A 9628-nucleotide genomic window follows, 5' to 3' on the forward strand; every position below is an offset into this window, starting at 1 on the left:
TCATAGTGATATATGGTCAATCAATCAATATACAGCGCAGACAGGAAGTGGTCAATATGACACTTTAAATTACATAGATGGTTGTGAACGACTGCAGCAGGATCTGGATCGATTGGCCAGGTGGGTGGAGGAATGGTTGATGGAATTTAATACCGAGAAGTGTGAGGTGTTGCGTTTTGGGAGGTCAAACAAGGGCAGGCCCTATACAGTAAATGGTAGGCCTCTGGGTAGTGTTGTAGAGCAGAGGGATCTAGGCGTACAAATGTATGGTTCCATGAAGATTGAGTCGCCGGTAGATAAGGTAGTCAAGAAGTCTTTTGGCACTTTGGCCTTCATCAGTCAGAGTTTTGAGGTCATGTTGCAGTTGTAGAAGACGTTGGTAAGACTGCATTTAGAAAATTGTGTTCAGTTCTGGGCACCATGTTATAGGAAAGATATTATCAAGGGCCTGTCCCACTTACACGACTTTTCAGCAACTGTCTTCGACCTTCAAGCTCGAGGGCATTCGCCTGAAAAACCGCGATCTGATCGACTGTCAGCGATAAAACCGCGTGCTGGATCGACCGTCAGACACACACACACACACACACACATACACAAACACATCGCAAAGGCGGGGGCCAGGGAATGTGGGGGAGTACTGTCTGAAATTCAGACCCGCGATGAACAGGAAGATAAAAGACGGCTTGCACAGTGTACGTAAGTCCTTTAAAAGAGCGGGGAGGGAGAGGGGGGAGAAGGGGAGAGAAAGGGGGAGAAAGGGGGAGAAGGGAAGAGAAGGGGGGGAGAAGGAGTGGAGATACTTTTAAGAAGCCAGACAACATTTAATAAAGTTTAGCGGGCATTTAACGTTACCGGTTGGTTTTTCTTGGTTCTGAAAACTCATGCTTATTTTTTTTTCCCCAATGTGCCAATTAAAATGCCCGGTCAGCTAAGGAGATTGCCTACGGCTACCTCAGCTACCTATAACTACATGGCGACCCCACTACCACTGCACTACGAGTTCAAAAGAACAATGCCGACCAATTTTTACTCGCGGAAAATATTACAGCATGCTGAAACATTTCCCTCGACCAAACTGAGGCTGCGAGTATGCAGGAACTTCTCTCGAGCATGAAGGAGAGTTACAGCGGCCTCCGAGAACCACGTGTCGACCATGCTGCAAGTTTGTGGCGAGCGCAAACTCTTCTAAACTCACAAATTAGGTCGCCATAGTGGGACAGGTCCTTCAAGCTTGAAAAGGTTCGGAAAAGATTGACGAGGATTTTGCCAGGACTAGAGGGTGTGAGCTATAGGGAGAGGTTGAGTAGGCTGGGTATCTATTTCATGGAGTGTAGGAGGATGAGGGGAGATCTTATAGAGGTATACAAAATCATGAGAGGAATAGATCGGGTAGATGCACAGTCTTTTACCCAGGAAATCGAGGACCAAAGGACATAGTTTCAAGGGGAACGGGTAAAGATTTAATAGGAATCTGAGAGGTGACTTTTGCTCACAGAGTGGCTGTATTGAACAAGCTGCCAGAGGAAGTAGTTGAGGCTGGGACTATCCCATCGTTTAAGAAACAGTTGGGCAGGTACATGGATAGGACAGGTTTGGAGGGTTATGGACGAAGCGCAGGCAAGTGGGACTAGGGTAGCTGGGACGTTGTTGGCCAGTGTGGGCGAGGTGGGCTGAAGGGCCTGTTTCCACACTGTATTAATCTATAACTATGAGAATGAATTCAACTATTTCAGATAACTGAACTCTTGCATCTCCCATGTTTTACATTCAGCTGTGTTTACTCATTTCCCTTCTGCTATTTGTCCCCCCTCCCATATGCACTCTCCCCACTTCCTTTACCTCTTTCTTTCATCAACCGTTTAATTTTGCATGGTCCCCATCCTACGCCAGACATTCCACTTTGTTCTCTCCACACCTTCCCTGCTTGCATCACAACTTAAAGTGTGCTTCAATCCCAATTTGTCCAGGTTTAAGAAAAGATTTTTGACTAGAAAAACGAAATCTGTTTCCGTCTCTACAGATGCTGTGTGCTGTACTGTGCATTTTCAACATTTTCTGTGGGCATTTAAAAAAAAAATTCCACCATCTGGAATATTCTGCTTTTGAAATATTAAAGGCCAGAATGGATGTCCCAGAATACAGTCAGCACAGTGGTATATCATTAGAGTAACGCCCCTGTCCCACTTAGGAAACCTGAACGGAAACCTCTGGAGACTTTGTGCCCCACCCAAGGTTTCCATGCGGTTCCCGGAGGTTTTTGTCAGTCTCCCTAATGGTCAAAAGTGGTTTCCGCTTCTTCTATAGAGCATATAGAACATAGAAGAAGTGGAAACCACTTTCGACCATTAGGGAGACTAACAAAAACCTCCGGGAACCGCACAGAAACCTTGGGTGGGGCGCAAAGTCTCCAGAGGTTCCGTTCAGGCTTCCTAAGTGGGACAGGGGCATTACTGCCTTACTGCCAGAGACCTGTGGGTTCGATCCTGACTACCGGTGCTGTCTGTAAGGAGTTTGCACGTTTTCCCCGTGTCCTGCGTGGATTTTCTCCTAGATCTGCATTTTCCTCCCACACTCCCAAAACATACAGGTTTGTAGGTTAATTGACTTGGTACGAATGTCAAAATGAGGATGGTGTTAATGTGCAGCAATCGCTCGTCGGTGTGGACTCGGTGGGCCGAAGGGCCTAGTTCCACACTGCATCTATAAACTAAACATATGACAACTAAACCTTAATTATGGGCATCATTCTATGAACAATGAAGTAAAATCAACGAAATATTACTCTGCATTGTGGAGAAAAGAGCTGGTTGATTCTTTGATTGTAGAAAAAAAAAACAACTACATTATTCAAGTTTTTTCAAAGTTATGCAACGGAAAATGCCTTTACCAGGGGAGAAATGCAATAACACCCATTGCAATTCCTTTAGCAATATTCAAGAGGCATGTCAATATACAATAGACAATAGACAATAGGTGCAGGAGTAGGCCATTCGGCCCTTCGAACCAGCACCGCCATTCAATGTGATCATGGCTGATCATCCCCAATCAGTACCCCGTTCCTGCCTTCTCCCCATATCCCCTGACTCCACTATTTTTAAGAGCCCTATCTAGCTCTCTCTTGAAAGCATCCAGAGAACCTGCCTCCACCGCCCTCTGAGGCAGAGAATTCAACAGACTCACCACTCTCTGTGAGAAAAAGTGTTTCCTCGTCTCCGTTCTAAATGTCACTCCTTATTCTTAAACTGTGGACCCTGGTTCTGGACTCCCCCAACATCGGGAACATGTGTCCAAACCCTTAACAATCTTATATGTTTCAATGAGATTCCCTCTCATCCATCTAAACTCCAGAGTGTACAAGCCCAGCTGCTCCATTCTTTAAACAGAGTGTTTAATTGCCATTAGTACCAACGAGGAACAATGAAATTCTTATTTGCAGCATACAATACACAGAGATAATATAACTCCTTGGTGCAACAAAGGATAGTCCATAGAAATTCATAGTTAAGGTTAGTGACGCATATTGTTCACAAGTCTATTGTTTGCTGGGAAGAAGCTATTCTTGAGCATGGTGTGTCTGGTTTTTAGGCTGTGTACCCTTTTCCTGATGGTAGTAGTGAAATGAGAGTGTCGTCTCAGTCTTTGACAATATTGGCTACCTTTTTGAGGTAGCACCTCCTTTAGATCCCTTCCATGATGGGGAGGTTAGTATATGTAATGGACTGCGCAATGTCTATCACTCTCTGTACTCTCCTTTGCACCTGCCAGTTAGAGTTTTTTTTAATTTTTAGCTTAAATTTTTTTTTAAATAGGTGCAGGAGTAGGCCATTCAATATGATCATGGCGGATCATCTAAAATTAGTACGCTGTTCCAGTTTTTTCCTCATATCCCTTGATTCCTTTAACCCTAAGAGCTAAATCTAACTCTCTCTTGAGTTGCCAAATCAGCCATTTTGGCGAGACAGGCAGGTTGAGTAAAACAATTTTTATTGTGGAACAACAAACAAGTTAGAGTACTCAGAAAACTGCATGCCAACTGTACAATATCTCCTGCTACCGGGAGGAGCGCTGTCGACTGAGGAGAAAAGCCCACAAACTCACACCCGCGGTCACGTGATGGTGCCAGCCAATAACGAGGGTTCGCACTTCCCCAAGCCACCACTAGGTGTCGCTACAAGACCCCCCCCCCCCCCCAGAACACGAGCGGGAGGCCGAATGAGGCAACCAGACCGAGTGGAAATGAGAGGAACAGGCACAATCGGCGGGACAGGAGGAACTGGCAGAAGAGAGCCAGCAGGAGGCAAAGTCACAGGGGAAACAGGCACAACAGGTGCAACAGGAACGGCCAGCGGACGACCTCTACGCCAGCGTGAGCCACCACCACCGGGCTATCGGTAGCCAGGTGGGCGGGCTTGAGGCTAGCCACCGAAACGATTTCCTCTCGACCCCCGACATCCAAAAGAACAGTTGCGACGCCGAGGCGCAACACCCGGAAAGGACCCTCATAAGTCGGCTGCAGCGGAGTCTGGTGCGAGTCCCTGCAGATAAACACAAACAAACAGTCCTTAAGCTCCGGTGGCACATATACAGGAGCAACCCCACGTTGAGAGGTCAGAATAGGAGCCAGGCCGCCCATTTTCTCCTGGAGATTCGCCAACACAGACGAAGTGCGCTCCTGTCGCCCCCGACCAGCAGGAAGGAAATCCCCAGGCACCCGCAGCGGGGAGCCATACACGAGATCTGCGGAAGACGTGTCTAAATCTGCCTTCGGGGCCGTGCGGATCCCAGCAACACTCAAGGCAACTGGTCCACCCAATCCGGGCCCTTAAGCTGCTATCAGCGCCAACTTCAAATGTCGATGGAAACGCTCCACCAACCCGTTGGCCTGAGGGTGATAGGCGGTGGTGTGATGCAGCTGTGTCCCATACAGCTGTGCCAAAGCCGACCACAAGGCAGAAGTAAACTGTTCACCACGATCAGTGGAGATGTCCACAGACACTCCAAAACGAGCTACCCAGTGGGCCGCGAGGGCCCGAGCACAAGACACGGCGGAGGTGTCAGCGAGTGGAACGGCCTCTGGCCACCTTGTGAAGTGGTCCATGGTGGTGAGTAGGTGGATGGCACTGCGAGACGTCGGCAGCGGACCCACCAAATCGGCATGGATATGCTGGAACCGGCAGGGGGGGGAACCACGAACGTCTGACAGGGAATGCAGGCCCTAGCCCAGGCCGCAACCTGTTTACGAAGGCCCAGCCAGACGAACGTGTCTGCCACCAACGCAGAAGTCGCCCGGATGGAAGAATGGGCCAGACCATGGACAGTGTCAAACACACGTCGAACACATGTCGCCGCCAACCCACAGGGACGATAGGGCATGGTCTCCCGGGGGACACGTCGCAGAGGACCGACACACCTGCCGGACTGAATGGGACATCAGCCAATATTAACCCCGAGGCAACCATCCAATAAGCGTCCATCTCACCACCCATACGTTGCGCAGTGGCCAACCCCGAATAGTCCATGCCGGGGTCCACGGACGACATGGCCGGGACTGCAGGACGAATCAAAGCATCCGCGACCAGGTTCAGCTTGCCTGCAACGTGCTGGACGTCGGTGGTGAACTCCGACACGAACGCCAGGTGCCGTTATTGCCGAGCTGACCAGGTGTTGGACACCTTTGTAAAAGCAAACGTTAGGGGCTTGTGGTCCGTGAACGCTGCGAAAGGCCTGCCCTCGAGGAAATAACGAAAGTGGCGGACCGTCAAATAAAGGACCAGGTGCTCCCGAATAAAAGTGCTGTAGCTCCGCTCCGGCGGCCGAAGGTGTCAGCGGCTGCCAGTGTCCGTCAATGAATTGCTCCACGACCCCTCCGACAGCCGTATCCGAGACTTCCACGGTGATGGTGGACGGAGCAACAGCACGCGGGTGCACCAGCATGGTGACATTGGCCAGCGCCTCCTTCGCACCATCGAAAGCAGCCGCGGTCTCGGCATCCCACACTAGGTCCCGCAGCTTACTGGCCAGGCACTGAAACAAAGGCCGCATGATCCGGGCCACCGGCGGCACGAAACAATGGTAAAAATTCACCATGCTGACGAACTCCTGCAGCCCCTTGATGGTGAGTGGCCAAGGAAACTGCCGGATCGCCTCCACATTAGCGGGCACAGGTGCAGCGCCCAGTGAGGTGATGTGGTGTCCCAGGAAGGAAATAGAGCGGAGCTCAAACTGACATTTGGCGGGATGATCACCAGCCCGTGGTCCTGAAGCCGCTGGAACAGCACCCGGAGGTGCGCGCAGTGTTCCTGGTGGGAGCAGCTGGCGACCAGAATGTTGTCCAGGTACTCAAACACGAACTCCAACCCCCGATCCACCATATCCATCAACCCGAACAGCATGTGCAGCCACTCAAATAGGCCGAATGGGGTGATGATGGCGGTTTTCGGCACATCATCGGGGTGGACGGGAATCTGGTGGTAGCCACGCACCAGAACCACCTTGGAAAAGATGGTAGCACCGTCCAGGTGGGCCGTGAAGTCCTGAATGTGCGGGACTGGGTAGCCGGTAATCCCCACACGGTCTCCACCCCCAGATGATTTGGGGACCATGTGTTATGGGGATGTCCACGGGTTGTGGGAGTGCCGCACAATTCCCATGTCCTCCATTTGACAGAACTCCTCCTCAGCGAGACGCAGCTTGTCGAGCGGGAGCTTGTGCGCCTATGCATGCAGTGGGGGACCGGCAGTAGGAATATGATGGACCACCCCGTGCTTAGGGGCGGCCACGTGAAAGCGAGGGGTCAGGAGCTCTGGGAATTCTGCTAGTATGGGAACAGATGCCCTGCCCTCATCCGTCACAGATCCCAGGTGCGGGCTGGAAGGGACCGCAGGCAGCGGGGACGCGGGCCGAGGAGACACCGGAGGCATGAGGCGCCGGCCCCGCACATCCACCATTAAAGAAAAGGCCATCAGAAAATCTGCGCCCAGCAACGGCTGGGAAACATCCGCAATGGTGAAGGCCCACGAGTAATGAAGGGAGTCGAGGACGAGGGAAAGGGTCCGAGTGCCGTAAGTGCGGATGGGGCTGCCATTGATGGCAGTCAGGGCGTGGGCCATGCTTACTGGCACGAGTATCGAGCCCAGATGGATGAGGATGCTCAGCACAGCACTGGTGTCCACCAGGAGTGACAATCCCGGATGTAGAGGCGATGGTTCAGGCCGACCGCGATAGCCTCTACTGCCGATCGGCCGAGGCATTTCCCGGAAACGAGCAGGGGGTGCGGCATCGGCGGGCCTTTGCACCACAGTGTTGGTGGTAGTAGCCACACTGGCGCTTACTGTGGTCTCCAGCGGGCGGCTGCCGCGCGGCGATGGCAGCGGAGGGCTGGACGACCCCGCGAGGCTGCTGGTGCGAAGGCATGGACACCCGGCTGATGGATCCACTGTCTAGCTGCTTGTCCGGCATCTGCTCGTGGAAGGCCTGCTCCAACAGCAGACAGGGCTGATAGCCATCCATCAGTGCGAGCATCTCGCTCATCAGCGCAGACAGCTTGCGATCGCCGAAGCCGTCTATATGCAAAAGGTGAGCCGCGCGGTCGCGGCGACTGAGCCCGAAAGTGCGGAGCAACAGCGCCCGAGGCCCTCGTACTTGCTGAACATGGGCGGATTCTGCAGGTAAGGCAGCAATTGGGTGGCAGTCTCCTGATTGAGAGCCCCAATCATGTAACAGTAGCGGGTGTCATCCGCGATGATATTGCGGAGCTCAAATTGGGCCTCAATGTGGGTGAACCACACTTGAGTCTGTACCGCCCAGAAAACGGGCAGTTTCAGGGCCACCGCGTTGTGCTGGGCGGGCTGGGCGTCGAGGTTTTCGGCGGCATTCATAATCAAAGTCCGAAATAATGATCGGACCAGCGGGGTCACCACTTTGGCGAGACAGGCAGGTTGAGTAAAACGATTTTTATTGTGGAACAACAAACAAGTTAGAGTACTCAGAAAACCGTGTGCCGGGTCAGCCAACATTATAATAGCTCCTGCTACTGGGAGGAGCGCTGTCGACTGAGGAGAAAAGTCCGCGAACTCACAACTGCGGTCATGTGATGGCGCCAGCCAATAACGAGGGTTCGCACTTCTCCAAGCCACCACTAGGCCATGATGGAATCAATCTGTCATTCTATGCAACAGATGGAGAGGTTTGATAGAGCATTCATCGACATACGGAATCTCTTCAATCTTTTGAGCAAGTAGAGGAATGTAGTGGGCTTTCTTTGCAACTGCATCAATATGCTGGGCACAGGACCAAACTTCAGATATATGAACGCCTAGAAACTTAAAGCAGTTGACTCTCCACCACCATCCCGCCGATAAAGACAGGTTCATAGATCCTTGGCTTTCCCCGACTAAAGTCAACAATCAGCCCTCTTAAATTTTGAACTGTAACCTCCTACAGTAATTTATCTTTGTACACCTGACACAATTTCTGTACCAGTCACAGACAGAATGATATCATTATTCAAGGAACAGAAGGCGTGTTTCATGAGTAATTATACCATTCTGCCTGTGACTGGTACAGAAATTGTGTCAGGTTTACAAAGATAAATTCTGGAGCACTATGAGGGAAATTAGACCAAATAATAGTGAGATTAAACGAGAACTTACCAGTTTGAAGTTTGATCTTTATTTTATGAGGAGTTACGATGAGGGATTACGTGAAGAGCCCGCCAGCCCGCATGCGCGTCAATCTTCAAAGCAGCGGTGTGAAATCACAGATAACAGTTGATGAACTGAATATAGTAAGATTCGAGAAACTAGAAATACCAGCTGATCTTTATGAGAGAGGGTTGGGAGCGGAGGGCACATAATCCCTCATCGTAACTCCTCATAAAATAAAGATCAAACTTCAAACTGGTAATTTCTCGTTTAATCTTACTATTTTACTTCAGAGTCACGTGAGTGACTACGTGAAGATTTCAAAGCTCTGTGATTTCATGCCGTGAACACGAGTCCATGCTTCACACACTGCATCAATTGACCAAGGATGAGTGAACAACATTAATAATGCATTCAGACATGACAGATTTAGACATGCTGATGCTTTTTAATGAACAAATAATAAAAATAGTAACCCCTCGCATACGGGAGGAAACTATAAAACAGAACCTAAAATAGAGTTGGCAAATAGAGTTGGCTAATACCCCTGGTCTGGCAATGGGTTTGTTATAAAATGTTTGGAAAGATCATTCGTTTGACCATCCTGCAGCCGCTAGGATGTGGTCCAGCGGAACGTCCATAACCTTGCTGCTGTTGATGTTGTTGCAGCCCTGGTGGAGTGAGGTTTGAAAATGTCAGTGTTCACTCCTGCACAAGCCAGAACCCGTTTTAACCACCTGGAGATGGTCTGTACTGTTACCTTCTTATGAGGTTTTATGTAACTAACAACATTGCTAGTTCAGAGCACTTCAGGCTCTTAGTGACCTTAACATACTGTAGTAGATGTGTGACCACACACAACCGAAGGTCCATGGGGTATGCCCAAAAATCTAGTTTGAGACCTGATGCCCCTGGTCTGTTTTGCTTGACTAAGTCATAAACATAAAATGTTATTTTGCCTGCAGATGTAACCATCCTGTCCA

Source organism: Amblyraja radiata, chromosome 5 (genome assembly GCF_010909765.2).
Source record: "Amblyraja radiata isolate CabotCenter1 chromosome 5, sAmbRad1.1.pri, whole genome shotgun sequence".
NCBI classification, from domain to species: Eukaryota; Metazoa; Chordata; class Chondrichthyes; order Rajiformes; family Rajidae; genus Amblyraja; species Amblyraja radiata.